Consider the following 22,547-nt stretch of genomic DNA (forward strand, 5'->3'; position numbering starts at 1 on the left):
GGGGACATCTTTCCATATATTGGGCTTTGCCTGACTGGAATGAACTGTTGTTCCCCTTTCCTCAGGGACGTATTTCAACTCGAACACCTCCATGCGGGACTAGAGTCCTTCATGGGAAAGGAGCTTCCACTGGTCTTCGTATCCCTGCCCCCATGGATGAAACCCCTGGGTCTCCCACATCTTTGGGTTCCTTCTCCTTCTGGGACCTTACTTTTGTATTCTGGAATTCCGTCAGCCAGTTGGTGGTGAGACAAAACTGGAAATGTTGACCCCAAATCCTCTTCCTGCTTGTAGGAGTCCCTAATTTGGGCTACCTTGGGAATTTGGGATTTTAAATTAATGGTGCCCCCTGGAGACCGCAATTTTGGGATCTGCTGCTGCCACCCTGGACCAGCCTCCCTCAGCTCTTAGGCTGCAGCTTGCCAGGAGATTACCTTCATAATGCCTAGAATAATAATAAAAATTGTGGTATCTATTAAGTGCTTACTTTGTGCCAAGGACTGTACTAAGCACTGGAGTGGATACAAGTAAATTGGGTTGGACACAGTCCCTGTCCCACATGGGGCTCCCAGTCCGCTCCCATTTTACAGATGAGGTAACTGAGGCACAGAAGTGAAATGACTTGTCCAAGGTCACACAGCAGACAAGTGGTGGAGCAGGATTAGAACCCATCACCTTCTGATTCCCGGGCCTAAACTCTATCCACTATGCAATGCTGCATCCCTCACGGCCTTCCCTAAGCACGGTTTACCTGAAGCAGTAGGCAGTCTGAGGCCCCAGCCCCTAAGATCTATTCTTTTACTTGCCTTGACTCATCAGTCTTTGCTCTTCGACTCTGTTGCTTGTTGTTGCTTGCAATCTATTATCACCATTGTTTTTGGCTGTCATTCTCCATTTGTGGCACGGACTGTGTCTGATCTGTTATGTTTGTTTCTTCTCCAGTGTTTAGCCCCCAGTAAGCTTTTGGTAAATAACATAACAAACTATGCCTTAGGCTTTAAATCTGGGTATTGCACTGAGGAGAGGATGAGAAATGGTAACTACATTCGTGGCTGTGGTGGTGCCCCCACCCCCCGCACCTCCCTCCTGGTTGTAAGATCGCTGTGGACAGGGAATGTGTCTGTTTTAATGTTCATAGTGTACTCTCCCAAGCACTCAGTACAGTGCTCTGCACTCACTAAAAATATGATAAATAAATACGATTGGTGCAAAGATAACAAGCATAAGTGATTTCCTATTGTTCTTCGATACCCTTTGTCAAACTGTATCCATGTGTTCTCAACGAGAAGTTATAAGAGGTTTGAAGTCAGATTGGTTAATAGGCCAAAGAGCTGACATTCAGCAGGTTTCTGTGCTCTTGCTCGTCCATCACCCAGCCTGGACAAAATTTACATTTCGACTAGACTTCCCCTTCAGAGATAGGATGATAATTAGGTAACCGGAAGGTTCAGTCCACAGAAGGGCCGGTTTTAAATCCCAGGGTTTGGGGGAGGAATTTGAAGTTAAATTAATATAAGGTAGATTGGGAGATCTGGGTTCTGACTGATGCCAAGGAATCCTAGGTAATGGACATTTCTAATTTCAAATGTTCCAGGGAAACATTTGGCTCGGCAAGTGATGGTGGATGAATCCGTACCTTGAACTGCATTATTACACTTTCACTGGGTGAGCCTGGTGGGTGGGGGGAGGGGGGGAGGTGAAGAGGGCATTACTTTCTCAGACAGGGATGTGGGATCAAGACATAAGGCTGCAAATGACTCAAACAAGCCAATTCTTTTCGTTCCAGCTGAAAGGTCATCCAATACGCTGTTATTGACCAGCCGGAGCCAAGAATCCCTAGCTGTCCCGCTCTTGATTGAACAGGTATTTAGTCATCTCCTGCTAACATTAATAAGGGCTGAGTACTGAAATCCCTGCCTAGAGAGAACACGTACAGGGAGTGTTTGCAGGCTGAGCATTTGGCATAACATTCATTCCGACCCTTTCCTTGGATCAACTCGTGGAGCCAAGGATCCTGCAGCAGGGCTGCAAGGAGACCCAAGGTCTTTTAAGAAAGGGACACTGTATATATATTAGTAACCTGAATTTTTTTGAAGAAATCTGGCTTATGTGAGGTGCTTGAGCTGTTCTTTGAGTATGGGGGGCCATGGTGAAGTGGGGTGGAAATGGTCCCCAAAGGGCAGGGTGGCTAGCTGCTATCTGAACCTCTATTGACCAGGCCAAATACTACCCAAGAGCTTTCCTCTTGTTCAATCTGTTGGTGGCACCACCAGCGCTGATTGCATAATAGAGTCACTGCTGAAATTATGTGGGAAATTGCCATGTTGCCGTCTTGAAATTCCAGGGGAGAACTTCAGTTTCAGAGACTTTCCAAAACACGGTTCAAAAAGAAAAAAGTCTAAGCCGCAACCCAACATTGATGAGAGACAAATAGTTAAAGTCTCTAGAGCATGAGAATTCTCCCCAATCATTATACACTCTGATTTCTACATATGAGCATTTCAAAAAGGAGCTTTTCTTCAAGAGCGGGATTTCCATAGACTGAAACGGCCTTGCATTCCATTCTTAATATGAAAATCTAACATCAAACTCTCAAAAAGTTTCCATCCACGCTGTGGCCGTTGGATGCACAGTTACTGATGGGGTAATACCTGGATTACCATCTAGATTGTCTGGTGGAAAATGGAATGTTTTTATTAGAATGGCTCATGTTGTGTTTTTTCAGGAAAATGTGAGAGTATCTCTGGTTTCTGGGTATGGTTTGAATCACTGCATTATCTTTGTGAGGAAAGGAATATTTTTAATTTGAATTTTTTAGGTGAAAAATGTGTACTCAAATAATAAAAACCAGCCATATGAGATGGAAGATGAGAAAGAATTCTAGGAGCAATAACTCCCAGGGAGGAAGGGTCACCCCAAATCTGTTGTTATTTCTTTGTCTAGGGCATTAACTAGCTCTCCTGCAAAACCAATGCAGATTCAGGCTTGGGGTACATTCCTCAAACAAAATACTCCTTTAAAAATAATATCATATATTTATTTAGCACTTTTGTATTATTCCAAAGTGCTTTGCACAGCATCCCTGAAAGTTAGGGGGAGCTGTGCATGTATCTACCCTGAAAAGGTAGATAAATTTTTAAGTAAATGCATTGTCCTCTTTGTAAGAGTTTTGTACATATCACTGGTTGTATTTGGGAAATTTAATGCTGAATGCTGAATTTAATGTCAGGGAGTTTAATTTGCTCCGGTCTCCAATGATGATCTGGAAAATGAGTTGTTTTCTCTGGCGGTGCTTTCTGCTAATTTAAAAAAAAATAAAGAAATTAGCTGTCCTTAAGTGTTTATTATTGAAATTTAAGAGGAGTGTTCACATAACACTCTGCTTCTGTGGGAATAGTCAAACCTTAATCTTCCAGTGAGCTACAAAACTATTAACATATCTCTAGGTAATGTTGTTTAGTGTTAATACTCAGTGGAATCTACTTTTCATTAAAATATGAAAGAAGTCCAAGGGTGTTTTATCCCCAGGCATATTAGCTCTGTCAATTATTAGGATGACTATAATGTAAAAATTAATCTAGTCTTGTTCCAAATGACTTTTGTGTCACTCTGAGTTTTGGCATCTTTTCTGAGGGGCAGGATGAGTCGAATCTGTAGAATGAAAGCCGACTGGAAAAAACCAGAAAAAATGTGCACAGAAGTCCAAAGGTTCAAAGCATTGAGGCCTTACCACTAGCACACCCTATATAGTTCCCTCTTGATTTTATTATTATTATTGTTAAAACAAGTCTACTCAAATGCGTATTTTAAAATGTTCTGCCTGGTATTTATTTATGGCCTTACCCTACCATGAATCAAATTATGAGAGAATGGACTAGTAAATTACATGCAGTGTTAAAATTCACTTTTGGACTAAGTCTTTGTGTCATTCCTGGGGTAAGAAGTTTTTAATTACTAAAAAGAAAGCTATATTCAATTATACTGCATGTCTTGCAGCTATAGGTGTTGAAAGTCTTTGTGTTATTTCCTAGAGCTACTGGTATAAGAAACTGAATTTCTGCTAGATGAAAACATCCAATTCTTTTTCCCAAGACTTTGTTGTCCATTTAATTATGAAATATACATATTTACTAGAGGGACTGCTGTGGTGTTTTCTCCTGCTGCATAAATCCCATTGTCTAAAGTCAATTGTAAGAGCCCATTCGTTATTTAGTTATTATTTTTATAACTGTCAATACATAGTTCTATTACTAGCTAAAAAATACTCTGATAGGCTAAAAGTGCCTACATAGTGTCTCCTAATTCAGAATTCATTCTTACTGCCCCAATTTAACAGTTTATAAAGAAAAACACCCTGCCAGGAAACTATGCCATTCTGCAGTTAGTTACAATGTTGCAATAATGTTCAGAAAGAAGTTTAAAAAATAGATTCTTTTTATGCTTTGTCGGATTTGACTGAAATCCGTGTTGCTTAATTTGACGGTCCTTTTTTCTGCAGTTCTCAAACTTGGAGATTGACTATTTTCTTGGTGTTGTAGCACTACATCACTTGCTCATAGTTAGTTTCTGGTAAACTATGAACACCCCCCCACAATGACCTCAGGTCCTTTTCTGCTCTACCTTTGCCTAGCTTGTCTTTCTCCACCCTGTAGTTATGGTACTTAGTTTTTAAGAAGGTGGTTATTTTCACCCTGAATTTAGTCATGTTTTTTGCAGCATCATTTTTCTAATTTATCAGTCATTTTGAATGTCCTTCTTGTCTGCTGCAGTAGAGACTCCACCCCAGTTAGTGTCATTTGCAAATCTGGTATTTTCTCGATTCCTTTATCCAAATCATCAGTAAGGGGGTTGAATTGAACCAGATATAGGACCGCAGTCAATATATTCTCCCAGTTTGACAACAGGACATTTGAGAGTTACTCTGTGGGTAATTGATTGAGCCAGCTAGGGACAACCTAACCTCTTGGTCAAACCTAAATGACTGGTTCTTAGGATGAGTTCATTAAAAATGGAATAAGAATTACAATATATTAGCATGGGTTGCATCCTTCAACACCTAATGCAGTGCATTGTACTAATGTGTGCTCAATGAATACTTTTACTACTACTAGATACTAATGCTCAAAATTAAGAAAGGCAGTCAAATAGGGATTTTTAGGTAAGAAAGATGCCCAGTTCTAAACCTGTTGTTGAGTTTTTCATAGGTATTTTACATCCATTTAGTACCTTCGGATTAAGTTAGTAGTTTTGGTGATTTGGTTCAATGTATTTATTAAAGACCTGGGAGGATTAAGTGAGCAGCAATGTGGGAAAATTTGCTGATATAAAGCTATTTAGCTTAGTCAGACCTGAAGAGAATTGTGGAGAACTTCAGATGAATCTATTAAACCTGGGTGACTGAGCAAACATGATGGCTGATAAAATTTTGCAGAGGACAGTAATAGCCATTGAAAGAAATAATTTAAACTGTACTTAATTTAAGCCATGGATACTGATGGATTTTTGAATTAATGGTAGTCTCTCGTTAAAAGGACCTATGGTAAGAGTCAGGATCGGCAAATCAATGAAGATATTTTGATGAATGTATTAGATCTGCCGGGGTCCAGAAAAAGTGCAAAGATGCAAAGTAAGGGTAAAAAAAAGTGTGTGTGTGTGTGTACATATACACATACACACACACACACACACACATTAAAAATATCAACTTTATCTTCAATCTTGCTTTCTCTTTGGGTTATTGAAAATATTGATAGATTACACAGAAGGGCAAACCCTACTAAAATGACCAGAAATGTGAAAACAGAGGGATCAAAAGGGACGGGTTTGTTTTTTTGTATTTGTTTTTGTTGTTGTTTTTTAAAGAAACTCTAAACTCAATACCTGGTTTGCACCAGCTTGTCCCTGCCTCAAACCTTGCCCCTCTTCCTGTCATGATTCCCATCACTGCCCTCCTCCACAGTTGAACTCTATTTATTTCCAAAACCTCTCTGCCCCTCTTATCTCCCCTTCAGGGATCCTGGTATTGCTAGGCAATCCGGTCTAGCCCTCCTGCTCCTCCATCTCTTCCCTGCTCTTCCTCCTCTTTTCACCATCCCCCAACTCCCCTACTCCTACTGAGGCTCAGTCTTTCCAACCAGTTGCTGCCTGGGAAATGTTTCTGAGCCAGTCAGAGAGGCTCAGTCAGTGATATAGACACAACTTCCACTGGATATAAAGATAGACATTAAGATAAGTTGTTCTCTTGTACCTGTAATTCATTTTAGGGTCTTTCTCCCTTGCTAGATTGTAAGCTCCTCGAGGGCAGGGAGCATGTCTACTAACTATAATGTAGTCTAAGCCCTAATACAGTACTGTTCACAGAGTCCGCACTCAGTAAATACTATTGGTTGGCAAGTTAGGAAATCAGGAATTTTACCAAGAAGTGTGGTGTTGATTGACTCCGAGAGTAATGGTAATGTCCCCTATGGGGTTCACAGTCTGAATCCCCATTTTACATATGAGGTAACTGAGGCACAAAGAAATGAAGTGACTTGCCCAAGGCCACACAGCAGACAAGTGGTGGAGCTGGTATTAGACCAAAGACCCTCTGATTGCCAGGTCTGTACTCTATCCACTAAACCATGCTGCTTCTAGTTAATATAATTGGTGGTAACCAGACAGTACTGTGATAATATTGTGACATTAATTCAATTCAATCATACTTATTGAGCGCTTACTGTGTGCAAAGCACTGTACTTAAGAACTTGGGGGAAAGTACAATATAACAACAGACACATCAGACAACATTTCTGCCGGCTAAGCTCCTCAAGTGCCTGCCTATGCAAAATGGTTGGGTCGACCATTGCAACCCTAAGGTCAGGAGGCTTTGGCTTTGGAATGACAGGAGGAATACATTCCAAAGTCAACAGTCCTCCCTTGGGGATTCCCTATCAACTGACAGTCAATGGAGTTGACCATTGAATAGGAGAGATGCGGTCTCTTGGTTAGACAAAAAACAGACAAGGCAAGATGGTTAAAGGTTAAAGCCACTTCAAGGCAGCTGGGACGCTAGCAGCATATGGAGTCCAGATGTACCAGGCCCTATGTTCCGGGACAAGGAAGGGAGCTGCCATTCTATCCTGGCTCTTCCTTATGGTCTTCAAAAGGAGCCCCAGCAGGAGGGCTAATCAATCAATCAGTTCATTGAACACCTCCTATGACCAGATCATTGAACTAAGCCCTTGGGAGAGAACAGTGGAGTTAGTAGATGTGATTCCTGCCCCCAAGAAGCTTACAATCTAGCAGAAGAGACAGATGATAAAATAATTTACAGGTAGGCGGAAGGAAAAGAGGCTATGTATATGAGTGCTCAAAGTAGTAGGATTTGGGTACCCAAGTTCTTAGGTGGCATGGAATGAGGGATGTAGAGAAGGTAGTTCTTTTGCTGTTTCTTTTGTTTCTTTTTAAAAAACAGGTGGGAGATCTCTGGCCAGGCCATTGAAAAGCATAAAAAGGTAGATATGGGGCAGGAGGGACCTGGGGAAGAAAGAGGGGAGATTTTGGAGAGCTCAAACCTGATGGTTTCTATTCTGTAAAAAAAAAAAAAAAAAAAAATAGTTGGCCAGGACTTTGGGCAAGTGAGGAGGATGGTGGGGGCTGTGGGAGCAGTCTGCATCCTCACCACGTAGCCTAGGGGAAAGAGTCCTGGAGGACTTAACCTATCCACTGCTATAGTCTCTCTGAGCTTAGTTTCTTCAACTTTACAAGATGGAAAATGATACCCGCATCAACTCAACTCACAGGAATGCTGTAAGAATCATATGAGGTAGTGTATGTGAAAGTGGTTTGGAATTTAAGGTGCTATTCAAATCCAGGGCAGAGAAAAAGCAATAAATAACTTTGTGTCACAGTCCACTTGGGTGATATAATCTGGTTTGCGGGAGGAGTGTTCTCTTGCACTAGGCAAGAATGGTGAACTAGGGTCTGGAAGAAATGCAGAGGAGGTTGTGTCCTGGAGGAAAAAGCACAGGGGTGGATGTGGGTTCTAGTCCTGGCTCTACCACTTACCTGTTGTGTGACCTTTGCCAAGTCACTTAATGTAGCTGTGCCTCGAGTTATCTATAAAATCTGTTCTCGTTTCCTCTTAGACTGTGGCCCCATGTGAGACAGAGAGGTTGTCTGGCCTCAATATTCTGTATCTACCCCAATGTTTATTACAGTGTTTGGCATCCAGTAATCTTTTAACGTAATATTATTATTATACCCCTTCCATACATCCAAGACTCCTCAGGAGTGCAGCAGGGAAGACCCTTGAAAGGCATGCTGCTCTCCCACCCAATTACCCTTCCTATCCCTGCTGCTTGTCTGTTTCACTTGGAGCAAATGAGTCAAGAATTAAGAGATGCTGCCTGGTTGCAGAAATCAGAGGTCCTGGATGGTCAGGACACTGTGGCAGACATACCCTGCAGTCAGGAATACAAACCGTCCCAGACCGAGAAGTTGCTACAGGTCCCACACTATCTGAAGGGTATATTGCACAGCTTGACTGAGTTAATCAATCAGTGACACTTGCTGAGTACCTACTCAATGTGAGACACTGTACTAATTGCTTGGGAGAGATCAACAAAACAAAGACGCATGTCCCTTTCCCTCAAAGAGCTAGTGAGGAAGACGGACAAAAGGCTGTGTTCTCTTCGCATCGCCCAGCCTCCTCTCCCTGGGCCCACCTTATCCATTTCCCTAACTCTGGAAGGAAACAAAGGTATTGATTCCTCATGTCTCCAACATGAGTGTGAGTGGTAGATTGTGCCAGGGCAGTTTGGGTTGCCACCCATCCTGCCCTCAACCGATGGATGATTTTTTTGGGGAGACTTTCCCAGCCATAACTGTTTTCTGGCAGTGGTAGCAGCCCCACACGCTCCTCCCCCTGTGCCAGATTGAGTGTTTATCAGACAATCCACTAGAAGCACCTCCAGCTGAGGGAAGAGAGAGGGAAAAGCTAGAAATATTGGCATCTGGATTCCCAGGACTAGGTCAAGACCATATTTTTCTTTTGAAAGAAACGTTCACCAGAAAGTCCACTTGCCTTGAGGACATCTGGCCAAAAAATCCTCCCTCTCCTTCTGCAGACCCCTGCTTGCAATCAGCTGTTTGGACAGCAGCCTTTTCCTTAAAGATCTCCACTGCCTATCACTACCCCCTCCTCCCCCAATATTTTTCCTCTAAATCAAGTTCAAAGCCTTTGTTTCCAGGACCTTAGCTTGTCTCACACACCAGCTTTCCCAACTCCCCAGGGGGCTTAGTTGTTCCAGCGAAACCAACGTTCCTGTTCTCTCCTTCCATTTATGCTCTTCACATTCTTCCAAGTTGTTTCTGGAGTCCAGGTGGCTTACCACATGGAATCCCCCCAAGATATTTATCTTTCCTAATTCAAAACTCACCTGGAAATATACCTCCTTCAGAACTCTTAGCCTGACAAAGTTCCCAGTATAGGGATGCCAGCCTGACCCCAAAGACATCCTGCACCTTCAATGATTAGTGGTTTAAAACAAAACAAAAAAAAAAACCCTGAACTTTTGAATTGCGCTGTGCCTGTTCCTTTCATTAGACTTTTATGTTCTGAAAGTCAATCAATCAGTGGTCAGCGCTTAGTACAGTGCCTGGCACATAGTAAGCACTTAACATCATGAGTAGTAGTAGAACTTACTGAGCACTTACTCTCTGCAGAACTCTGAACTAAGCACTTGGGAGAATACAATAGAGTTAATAGATATGATCCCTACCCTCAATGAGCTCAGTATTTAGTGGGGGAGACAGACAATAAAATTCATTCTAAAAGACTGGGAATGTGTTTTTGGAAGGACAATATGGCAGTGTGGGCACTCAGTAAATATTGTTAGTCAAAGCCAAGTCAAAGGAATATGGCAGGCAAAGTGGTAAGCACATGTCACAGGTCTGGCTACGGACCTGTCCGTTTTGAGTGGTTATCTCTGACTACCCAGGGGCTGAGTGTAGTAAGAGATGGGCACCAAACCCCATCGTTGCAACCTCAGCTAGCTGACAAACAACACTTGACATAAGGATTCTGCCAGATTGATTCTCTGAGTCAACTTGGATGATGATTCCATAAGTACGTAAAACATCTAGGAGAAGAGCCAAAGGGGAACAAAATTGATGCTACCAGTAGCCGGTGGAAGCAGTGCCAAAATATTATTGAATTTAGAAATTCGTGCCAAATTGCTTTCTAATTACATTGCTGCTGAGACAAGACAAAATTGTTTCTCTTGAAAAGCATATGTGTACAGTGAGAACAGAAGGCTACAGCGGGGCATGCTTAGTGGAAATTATCAAGAGATGTTATCAAATGTGAAAGGTCAACCTTGGTTTGGGGATCCAGATCAGGTAGATTTCTTCTACTCTTGGAAAACAGAAGGTAAAGGATTCTGGATGGAGAAGGAAGTTGTGGCGATATACCTTGACAGAGTCTACTGCATTTAAGATGTGTTTGGATGGATTAGGTAATTTCCAAAGAAATGTGGAACGGTTTAAGTTTTGTCATTTCCTTCTGGAATTCTGTGTAATTTCCTTCCAGTCGAAAACACGAGAGAAATGTTCTACAGGGACTGTTCCTGTTGCAGTACATGCCGGCCCAGTTCTCTGAGGGAGAGTCAGTTTGTCATTTGCCATATTTGTGCTCTCCTTGCTGAGGTGCAGACATTCATGACTTGGTAGATGTTGAAAATGCTTTCAACGATTCTTTGTGCTCATGTTAGGAAAGGAGCAGAAGAAAACTCCCTTTCAGCCTAGAAGTAGCTTTATATAGTAAACCTGACCCCCATATAAGGCTATTTATCTATTCAGCCATCAGGGAGGTTTGGAAATCTAGTCGGTATGGCATGATTTTAACCAGAATGATCTTCCTGTGTACTTTGTGTGGAATATTATAATTTTAAGATGAAAGGGTAAAAGAATCAGAATCCACTCTGTGGCCCAGATAATTTTTATATTTACATTTCATAGTCCGTTTTTAACCGAGGCTGAAAGGATATATATATTCACTAAGCAGGAAACGATTTTTACAAATGGAAACAAGTATAACAAATGGAATTTTTCTTCCTTGATGGTAAAGGCTTTCTTATACAACTTGTGATTCTAGCATTTTCTAGCAACTTTATTCACTTTTCTAATCCAGCAACTGAAACAGCTGGCACCCACAGCCCTGTGTTCAATTACTTCATCTTTCAGAACATAAGTACCAAGGCTTTCCTGAAGGAAAAAGCTTTAAAGTCCTCGCTCAAGTTATGAAGTACATCTGTACCATTTGGCATGAAACAATCAATGTTACTTATCATTAATAGCTTTGACTTCCTGGAGAGAAAAGTTTGTCCCATCTCATTCTCTCTTGTACCTGTCAGTTCATCCACTAAGGAATGAGGGGGACTGTCGGAAGTGTTGGCCTCTTAGCCCTCCTCTTATTTCTGTTGTAGGAACCAACCAGGTGAGGAGGACTACAGTTTGACTCTCCTTCCCATTTTCCTCTCTGAGCAGATATTCTAGCTCACAATTTGCCCCTCAGTATGTATTACTATTATTATTGTATAATAGTATAATATATTATATATATATTATTATATATTATATATATACCTGTATATATGTATATATGTTTGTACATATTTATTACTCTATTTTACTTGTACATATCTATTCTATTTATTTTATTTTGTTAGTATGTTTGGTTTTGTTCTCTGACTCCCCCTTTTAGACTGTGAGCCCACTGCTGGGTAGGGACTGTCTCTATATGTTGCCAACTTGTACTTCCCAAGCGTTTAGTACAGTGCTCTGCACACAGTAAGCGCTCAATAAATACGATTGATGATGATGATGATTATTGTGATGATGATACTGAAGCCCTTACTATGTGTTAAGCAGCGTTCTAAGTGCTGAAGTACATACAAATTAATCAGGTCAGGCACACATGGAACTCACAGTCTAGGTAGGAGGGAGAACAGGCATTGAATCCCTGTTTTACAGATGAGAAAACAGAGGCACAGAAAAGTGAAGTGACTTGCTCATGGTCACACAGCAAACAGCTGGCAGGGTCAGGAATCAAGCCTAGTAGGTTCTTTGATTCCCAGGTATCTGCACTTTTCCCTACGCAATGCTGTAGCTCTATGCAAATATTCTTGTACTTTACTATTTCCTCCATCCCCAGTCAAATGTGTTTAAGTGCTTACTGTGAGCAGAGCACAGAACTAAGCACTTGGGAGAGTACAGCAGAGTTGTTTGGCACAATCCTCGCCCACAAGGAGTTTACAATCCTAAGGGAGCTTGCAGTCTAGCTCTATTTTGATATCTGACTTCTTCCATAGGCTTAAACTCTTTGGGCAGGCAAAGTGTCTGCCAACTCTGTTGTATTGTACTCTTCCAAGCAAGTACGTATAGTGCTCTCCAAACACTCAAAGGCTATCCGAGAGCTACGGCGGCACTCTGGATTTGCCCTGTCTGGGATGATAGAGCAGCACCACCTGCTCCTGAGTCACAGTTTGTCATGCTTCCAAGGTACAGTCCTTGAACTGTCGTACATCCTGCCCAAGATGTGTGTATGGACAGGGTTGCAGAAAGACAAGAAAGGAGAGAGGGGCACTCAAAATGGAGACTGTCAGTTGTCCTAGTGTGTTTTCAACCACAGCTACTCAAAGGAGGAAGGTGGTGTGTATTGTTTAACACGTCGGAGATTCTCGGTTATTACTGAATAATCAAACCCAGCCACAAACTTTATTTAGCCTGTGCAGATTTCAGGGCTCATATTGAAAATTATGGTAATTGACGAGTGCAGTAGCGTGTGGCTTTTTCTCGACAGCTAGAAGTGATCTGTCTTCTTCCTTTTTTAATAAAACGGCATTTGTTAAGAGCTTACTATGTGCCGGGCATTGTACTAGCCATTCATTCAGTCATATGTATTGAGCGCTTACTTGTGCAGAGCACTGTACTAAGTGCTTGGGAAGTGCAAATCAGCAACATATATAGAGATGGTCCCTACCCAACAACGGGCGCACAGTCTAGAAATCACAGTCTAATCACAGGGGTTGATATGAGTTACTCAGATTGGACTATGTCTATATCCCTCATGTGGCTCACAGTCTTAATCTCCATTTTACAGATGAGGTAACTGAGGCACAGAGAAGTGATTTGCCCAAGGTCACATAGACAAGCGATGGAGCTGGGATTAGAACCCAGGTCTGTCTAACTCCCAGGCCCATGGTCTTTCCACTAGGCCACACTACTTCTCTAGGCCGCATCCCTTCCTTTCGATGCTAGGTATTCCAGCATCTTGCACTATTTTTGATAGCTGTCTTGGATTCTGCCTGAAGAAGAAAACAAAAATTCTCCACTGGGTGGTTGTCCCAGTGGGGTTCATCTGGCAGGCACACTTGAGGAAAGTTTTGTTGTCCATTTGAGCAGGATTCCTTTAGGAGCCAAGTCAGAAGAGAACAAATACACAGACTTTCTCTGCCTGAAGTTTTATTTACCTAACCAGCCTAAATTAATGTAAGATAGACCGGAGAAACAGGTCCAAATCCAGCACTTGTTACAAATGCTAGCAGACTATGAACTGAACTCCCCTGAGAAGCAGTGTGGTTTAGTGGAAAGAACACAGGCCTGGGAGTCTGAGGACCTGTATTCTAATCCTGGCTCCACTACTTGTCGGTTGTGAGACCTTGAACAAGTCACTTAACTTCTCTGTGCCTGTTACCTCATCTGTAAAATGGGGATTGACTGTGAGCCCCACAGGAAACATGGAAAGTGTCCAACCTGATTAGTTAGTATCTCCCCCAGTGCTTAATACAGTGTCTTGCACATAGTAAGTACTCAACAAATACCATAAAAATATAAGTAAATCCAATTTAAGTCACTTAGTAAGGATGGGGCAGGCTGGGATATATTTCTCTTATCTTTCCTGGGATGATTATACTTATCGTCCAGTGGAACCAAGTAGTTTTGACAGTTAACAGTTGGAATCCAAATTTCTGTTGCTTCTCCCATCCTTCCTCTCCACTTTCCATCAGTCTCAGGCAATATCCTATACCCTGCACACTACCCCAAAATACCTTCTAATTGTTGTAATATTCTCCAGTCTTTTGCTTGATAGTAAGCAAAAACTATGATTCAGACAAGAGAAGGAATTATGGATAGAGGTGGGTGAAATCTGTTCAACTCAGAGCTATTAGAAACAACATTCTGTCTTTTATACTGCCTCATCTCCAAACACTAGATGTGCAGCTGGAAAAGGAGGCTTAACGGAAGGAAATTTCCAGCTGATAAACTAAATGTGATCCCAAGACAGATTGCAAAATCTGTGAATCGAATGCACCCAAAGCAGTAAATCTCTGTGGGGGGATTTGGAACTGCCCTCTGCCCCGGGGATTACAGCAAACAAATTTTTCCCTGTTTTGAATGAAACCAACATATTTTTGAAACAGAACATTTGACAGGACTAGAGAAGCCTGGGCAGTCTGCTTATTTACAGAGCTGGAATATGTGCTTTAAAATAGAAATGGGTCGCTGTTTTCTCTTCTATTCTGATCATTTGTAGCAAATCCTTACTGGCAGGATCAAAAAAGAACCCTTCCATGAGTTACACCAAAACAGATGCGCCTGCTTTCTGATTTGATTTGCAGCATCTTACGTCAGAGTTCTTGGAGAGGGAGGGAGGCATCCCGGCCCTGGGGGAGAAGTCTGGGTTGGCAACTCCAAACTTTCCGATTAGCTGGCACAGCACTTGAGCAGTGGTTGCTTGGCTGACAGGGTATTGGAATGGGGGTGCACAATGTGCGCACTTCCTCTTAGCATGTTATTCCTGCCTCCCACATAAATGGGGTGCAGTAAAAATGGCCTGGGGGAATGTAATCACCATCTTTCTCTCATCCACTGCTCCTTGCTGTCCTCCTTCCTACCCACATCATGTCAAAGCCTCACTTGCCCGGGTTTTAGCCACAGCTTCTCATGTGGAAAGGATGGTCGCTCACTAGTCTTCATCTTTCTTACCTTTTTTCCTGGCACCACTCACACTGCCCTGTTGCTCCCCCCCTTCCCTCCACCCTAGGACCCACACTTTAAGTGTGGCTCCCCATGTCTGGGGTAGAAGGATGGACAGAAGCAGGGGGCACAGACAGTAGAGAGAAATGAAGTTTGAACGAGAAGAGAGAGATGGGAGGCAGTGATGGGAAGAGGGGGAAAGGGGCTGTAAGTCAACAAAAGAACAGAAAAGTGAATGGCCCAAAAGGGGTACAGAATTACAGAATCAGTGAAAGAAAAAAGAAGCTTTGAGTTGTGGTGGGGGGGCGGGGTGGGGAGGGAAAAGAAGAGACAAGGTTATGGGTACAGGAAAAATATAATAGGTCCAGAGATAGGGAAACAGAGAAAGGCACCATACACCATTCAAACAGAATAAAGAAAAGTCCACGTGTTTAAGGGAGGAGGAGTATTGAAGAGTGAATTTATGGGATGATGAGTGGGGGAAAAAAGGACAGAGGAGGGAGAACATAATATCAGTGGAACCCAGCAAAACTAAGGTATTTCCATTAGCATACAATCATTCTGTAGGTCACATTATCCTGTGCAAAGTAGAGACTGGAAAAATTGGGTAAGTTCAGGATACACTTCAACTTCTGCAACAGCTGTTTTGGCATATATTTTTCTCCCAGGAGACTAGTAAATGCAAAGTGGCTCGTTTGAGCAATTTGCATCCCCTTTGGACTAATCCTTTACTCCCCAACCCCAAGAAGTGCACTGCTTCCTCAAACGAACTGCATTTGATCATTCAGTTGGGAGAAAAGCTAGTTTGCATACTTTAGAGAGATATACTCCAATATATACATACCCGAGGTATGTGCCACAGGAGCTGTAAATTGAGGCGGGCCCTTGGGGAAAGAGCTGGGTGAGGCTGAACATCTCTGACACCCCAAAATGGCAGGGGAGGGCAAGGAGGTCCACTAGCACATGTGACATATGTTTGGAACATTTAAAAGTGCAACTCTTATGCAGGTGCACCATATATCAAAATAAGAATCTTATCCCTTACATTCATACCAAGCTCACATCAGTTACATGCAGCAAAATGACTTCTAGCTATATTTTACATTGCACAATATTAGATGACCTCCCTCTGATACATTTTTGGCTCTGGCTTCCTGAGCAAGTTCACTGGCATTTGAGGTATATGGAGAACACAGCAAAATGACGCCAGAGAACATGGAGAGATCTCAGCAGACCCAGGACCACCCAGAATCCTTGGCTTTTGCCAAACTGATAACTACCTAATTCAAAATGAGCCAGGAAAACTCTTTTTCTCCTATGTATAAATAATTCTCAGTTCTACATATGTGGTTACTTTACTTTATGGCCATTATTAATACCTCTTGTACCCCAGGTTTCATCTCAGTAGCTTGTTTCTGCAATGTGCTCCTGCATGGGCTGCAATCATGAATTGCTCCTCCATGCTCCTCCTCCCAGTTGCTGTTGGAGACCACAATGACTTCTGCTGTTTGCAGTGATTAAAGTTGGATGGCTGTGTCAAAAATGTTTATAACTGGGCTGGCTCTCCAGAAGCTCATTCACTCTGACTCTTGGTGACAGGGATTTTCAATTTAGTTAGTAAAGCTTCACTGTTTTTCTCTTGTGGCTTCAACAGTCTTGGCTTCCTTTATTTCTAATTAAAGACATGTGGATAGTCAACTATCAGCTCCCTTGTGTTGCCTCTGCACGTAGACTGGGTGGCCTAGTGGACTTGTGATTTTGCTCAGCATTGGCATGCAGTGTGACTTTAGGCAACCACTCACAGTTTTCTCCTCTGCTCCCTGAGGATATATAGCTACTCTAAGGAGGGGCACTACATGGATTTCTGGAGGAAAAAGTTCTTGCCAAGATGTGCATCCAGTGTCAGCAATTCTTTCTACAGAATTTTAGAGCTTTATCACCCAAGTCAATAGGGCACAGAAGCCAGAATTCATGTTACCTGGGTGAGCAGCTTTGTTCTGTAAAATCAGCATAATCATTCTCTTTTTCTCTCTCTTTTTTTTTCTGTCTCTCTCTCCCTCTCAGCCTGGTTGTGAGGGCTGGAGAAGAGACATAATGGCCTGATGTGCAGGAGTCTGGATGGGTTAAATGTGGCCTGCAGCCCTGTGCTATTCCTCCAGGGCAGGGCCGGGAGGCCCCCTGGGAGGGAGCAGCTAGGGTGCACATTGTGATCCCAGCCAGAGTGGTCCGGAAGCAGAGCGAGGGCCTCCCCCAGCTCAGTCCGCAGCTGCTGCTGAAGCCGGAGTTGGCTCCAGTCTGGCCAGGATCCTGTCAGGAAGTAGCACTGCCTGGGCCCCACCAGGACCCTGTCCACCGTCCTCATGGTGCTCCAGCCTAGGCCGGGATCTCCAGAGCTCTGGCTGGCCATAGGGCCCGTCAGTGGGAATCCCTATCTCCAGGGCCAGAGAGGCTCATTGGGGTGGTTAAGACCCAGGACAAGCAGCCGCACTACCTCCTCCATGGAGCGCTCCATACTGCCACAGTCTCCACAGCCAGAAGGAGATTTCCGGAAGGGAGAGGCCCCAGAGCAAATGCCCCATTGCTTCTCCTCCTGCCCCCTCTCCAGCTGTCATGGGAAATGATAATATTGGCATTTTGGTCCTTGCCAGGGCGGAAACCAAGATTTACTCTGAGCACCAGCACCTTACTGAATTTACAACTGAACCAAAGTTGAGCCCAAGGTGCTCTCTGCCTCACGCTGTTTAGTCATGCATTTACATAGACAACAGGGGCTGCTGGAACCTGAGCTGACTGAGTCTCAGACCTGGGTCCATTCCGGGTTCTGCTAGTGACCTGCGGCCTGTCTCTCCGATAATGTGATCGGAGCCTCCAAAACCTCATCCCTAGTATTCGCGCGCTCTGCTTCCTGCCCTAAAGGCAACACTCAGACCTCTCAACCACATCCTGCCTTCCCACTTCCTCTTCTCCTTCCCCGGCTCCACGGATCCAAGATGAGAAGCCCCTTGCGACTCTGTGGCTTGGCAAAGGGGGAGTCTAAACCTGATACAGCTGCCTGCCTTAGACCTGGTAAAAGCAAACATCATATAGGCAGCGCTTCTTGGTTTATCTCGTTCCAGTACCTAGGGATGAGGCCATCTAGGAAGATTCCCCAATAAGATTTTCCTCCAGGCTGGCAGCTCTAGGGTGGCTGATTGGAAAGGGGGAGCTGCACAGCTGGAATGGCTTTTGAGCATCTGTAAAAGGCAGTTGGGTTTTCAAAACCCACCCTAAAAGCGCACTCTTTCACAGCAACACATCCAGAACCTGAGGTTTCCCACAGGCAGTTGCTGTAGGGGAAGATTTGCCCGATCCAGTCACAAAACCTCAAAGCGTGATTGGCTGCCGAGTTCCAGTGATTGCTTTTTCCATGATTTTTTGATGGATTTGGGTCCTTTCCTTTTAAGTAGGGCTGCAGCCTGGCTGCCTAACACAGTATAATCGACTCTCTTTTTGGGGGGAGTTGGTTCTCTATCAATGGTATTTATTTAGTGGTTACTGTGGGAGGAGCCCTATACTATCCATTTCAGCCCTACCTGAGCCTGGGTGGGATTTCTTCATCATAATAGCTGTACTTATTGTGAAAAGAGCAAAATGCCCACAGCAGAAAAATTGCCAAAGCTGATGTCTTCGTATTTACATAATAATAATGAAAATGATTATATTTGTTAAATGCTCACTATGTGCCAAGCACTATACTAAGGGCTGGGATAGATACAAGATAATCCGATTGGATACAGTTCCTATCCCACATGGGGCTCACAGTCTAATTAGGAAGGATAACAGGTCTTGAATCCCCATTTTACAGTGGAGGGAAACAGAAATAGAGAAATGAAGTGATGTCCAGGGACACAGAGGAGGGAATTGGCAGAGCCAGGGGTAGAACCCAGGTCCTCTGACTTGCAGGCCCAAGTTCTCTCCAATAGGCCATGCTGCCAACTGCTCTGTGTATCTTGGTGTTAATACAGTAAAACAACAATAACGGAAAGAGTTTTTTAAATTTTTAATGGTGTTTGTTAAGCACATAATCCGTGCCAGACACTGTACTCAGGTAGGTACAAGATAATCAGGTTGGACCCAGTCCAAGTCCCACATGGTGTTCACAGTATTAATCCCCGTTTTACAGATGAGGTAACTGAGGCACAAAGAAGTGAAGTGGCTTGCCCAAGGTCACACAGCAGACAAGTGGCAAAGCCGGAATTAGAACATAGGTCCTTCTGACTCCCAGGCGCATGCTCTGATCACTAGGCCATGCAAATCTTCTGCCTAGTGATGAACATAACAATAGTATCTGAATTTGTATCAAAACATGACAGTTACGTTGGTGGTTTAGCCATCTATCCTGCAATCCATAAATTCCCATTGAAACAATGTTTGATATAACTCCATTTTTCCCGTAACATGAGGTTCTTCAAGAATACAAGTACCATGTTGTGGCGGGAATGACTACACTACTATTTGGCCTAATCAGTCAATCAAAAGCATTTGTTGAGCACTTATTGTGTACAGAGCACTGTACTAAACACTTGGGAGAGTATGGTACAACAGATTTGGTAGACATGCTCCCTGCCCACAGGGGCTAAATGAGCAAGATCACCCCCCACTGAAGAACTCAGGAAGAAATGGGCTGGTTGGGATGCAGAGGAGGATGGGCATAAAAGAAATTGGAAAGGAATCCAACAGTAACAGTTTGCTCTGGTGAATGATTACCCACACAAATGTGTGCTAATGCAGATGCATAAACATGTATACCTAAACCTAAACATGTATATACACAAAACGTAAGTTATTTAGAGCTTGCTGTGTGGCCTGGGGTGGAGAAATTCAATGTCACGTTTGCTCGTGTGTGTGTGTGTGTGTGCGTATTACATAACATATAGTGATATATGTTACTATACATTCCAATCGACAGCCATAAATATGAATTCCAGGACTCTACGTTTTGGAACTGTGTGCTCCAGAGGTGACCCCACAGTTTCAAACCAATTTGGAATCTACAAACGCAGAAGAGTAGCCTACCCATAAGCCTTGCCACAGAGAAGCGGCCTTGTATTGTGTGCCCAAGTCCTGAGTGAATCCTCCACCATTCTTTCTTCCTCCTGAAAGCAGGTCAGCTGTGTCTTGTGGAGTTTAACACATGTGCCTCTTCTTTGGAATTCTAGAGAGACCTCACCTGTCAATTTACTGTCTCTGTGACCATAATCCTCTAGGTAGGGCAACCCGACAAATAAGCATTGATTTTTTTTTTTTTTTGGCCTAGTTCCTGCAAGTCATCTGACTGGACCTAGGAGAGATGTAAGACAGGTAGGAAGTGTAATTAAGATTGAAATTGACACTAAACGTCTTCAGGCAGTGATGCCCTGAGCTATATGATGCCTGTCATCGTTGTTGCGGGTGGAAATTTTCCAAGCTGGTTGAAGTCTAAAGGACTTTTCAACCTCCTTTCAGGGCTAATGGGAGGGGAAAGGCCTTTCTTGGATAATCCTTGACCAAAACTGATGCAGCGAAAAAGTGTGGTGCCTAAGAGAGTAGTCCTCAGCCTGGGAGCAGCATACAGGCCAGGCAGCTCTCACATCTCCTGCAGATATCGAGAAAAAATTCAAATGTGGCATTCTGTGACATACTGTGATTTTTTTTTAACATTGTTTTCACTGGCCCAAAAAGCTTGACTATACTAGTCTAAGATCTAGGGCTATAGACACATTACATGTAGGCTGATCAGTTCTCATTTCTTTTACACCTTTGGTGTGTTTTGCTAGGGATACCAATACTGAATGAGTTTCTATTCAGTTAATCATATTTGAGTGCTTACTTTGTACAGGGCACTGTACTAAGCAGTCAGGAGAGTACAACACAATATAACAGGCACATTCCCTGCCCACAGTGAAGGCGAGACAAACATTAATATAGATAAATGAATTACGGCTACATAAGCGTTGTAGGGCTGAGAGAGGGGTGAATAAAGGGAGCAGGTCAGGGTGACACAGAAGGGAGTGGGAAAAGAAGAAATGAGGATGCGGTCAGGGAAGGCCTATTGGAGGAGATGTGCCCTCAATAAGGCTGGGAAGGTGGGGAAAGTAATTTTCAGATATGAAAAAGGAGAGTGCCAGGGGCAGGACATGGGTGAGACGCTGAAGGCAAGATAGACAAGATTGAGGTACAGTGAGTAGATTGACATTAGAGGAGCAAAGCATGTGGGCTGGGTTGTAGTAGGAGGTAGGAGGGAGCAAGGTGATTGAGTGCTGTAAAGTCGATGTTAAGGAACTTCTGTTTGATGTGGAGGTGGATGGGCAACCACTGGAGGTACTTGAGTGGGGAAACATGGATTGAACGTTTTTGTAGAAAAAATATGATTGTACTGAAAGGATTTAGTGATAGACTGAACTTGTGGGCAGAATGAGAGAGAGGAGTCAAGGATAATGCCAAGGTTATGGGTGTAAGTCATTCATTCAGTCGTATTTATTGAGCGCTTACTGTGTGCACAGCACTGTACAGAGAGAGGATGGAGTTTGGGTGGGAAGATAAGGAGTTCTATTTTGGATACTTTAAGTTTGAGGAGATGGCAGAAGAGATGTCCTGAAGGCAGGAGGAAACATGACGCAGCAAAGAGGGAGAGAGATCAGAGCGGGAGATGTAGATTTGTAAATCATCTGCATAGAGGTGGTGGTTGAAGCCATGTGAGAGAATGAGTTTTCCAAGGGAGTGAGTGTAGATGGAGAATAGAAAGGGACCCAGAACTGAACCTTGAAGGATGCCTACATTTAGGGGGTGGGAGGGAGAGGAGGAGACTAAGAATGAGCAGCCAGAGAGATAGAAGAGGACAGTGTAAGTGAAGCTAAGATGGGTAATATTCCCAGGAAAGTGGGGTGGTCGACCGTTTCAAAGGCAGCTGATAGGTCAAGGAAGATTAGACTGTGAGCCCACTGTTTGGTAGGGACCGTCTCTATATGTTGCCAACTTGTACTTCCCAAGTGCTTTATACAGTGCTCTGCACACAGTAAGCACTCAATAAATATGATTGATTGATTGATTAGGATGGAGTAGAGGCCATTGGATCTGGCAAGAGGGAGGTCATCTGTGACCTTTGAGAGGGTGATTTCTGTGGAGTGAAGGGGATAGAAACCAGACTGGAGTGGGTCAAGTAGAGAATTGGAGGAGAGGAACTTGAGACAGTGGGCGTAGACAACTCACTCAAGGAGTTCGGAGAGGAATGGTAGAAGGGAGATGGGGCAATAGCTGGAGGCAGTCTTGGGGTCGGGGGGGGGGAGATTTTTTTTAGAATAGGAGGAACATGAGCATGTTTGAAAATCGTGGGGAAGAAGCCATTGGAAAGCAAACAGTTAAAGATGGCTGTCGGAGCGAAAATGGAAGGGGTAAGTGTTTTGAAAAGGTGTGAAGGGATGGGGTCGGCTGCACAAGTAGAGTGAGTGGATTTTGAGAGAAGGCAGGAGATCTCCTCTTGAGATACTGCTGGGAAGGATGGGAGAGTATTG

The 22,547-nt window shown here is 43.4% G+C and overlaps 1 long non-coding RNA gene across 1 annotated transcript in view; it reads left to right on the forward strand.

Annotated features, from left to right (window-relative positions):
* Positions 1–22,547, forward strand: part of LOC119936402 — a 95,320-nt gene that overhangs the window by 41,861 nt on the left and 30,912 nt on the right. Inside the window, exon 4 of the long non-coding RNA XR_005453732.1 lies at positions 1,787–1,863. This is a non-coding gene — a long non-coding RNA (uncharacterized LOC119936402). The remainder of the gene's footprint in view (positions 1–1,786; positions 1,864–22,547) is intronic.

The sequence above is a fragment of the Tachyglossus aculeatus genome, chromosome 13 (genome assembly GCF_015852505.1).
Source record: "Tachyglossus aculeatus isolate mTacAcu1 chromosome 13, mTacAcu1.pri, whole genome shotgun sequence".
NCBI lineage: Eukaryota > Metazoa > Chordata > Mammalia > Monotremata > Tachyglossidae > Tachyglossus > Tachyglossus aculeatus.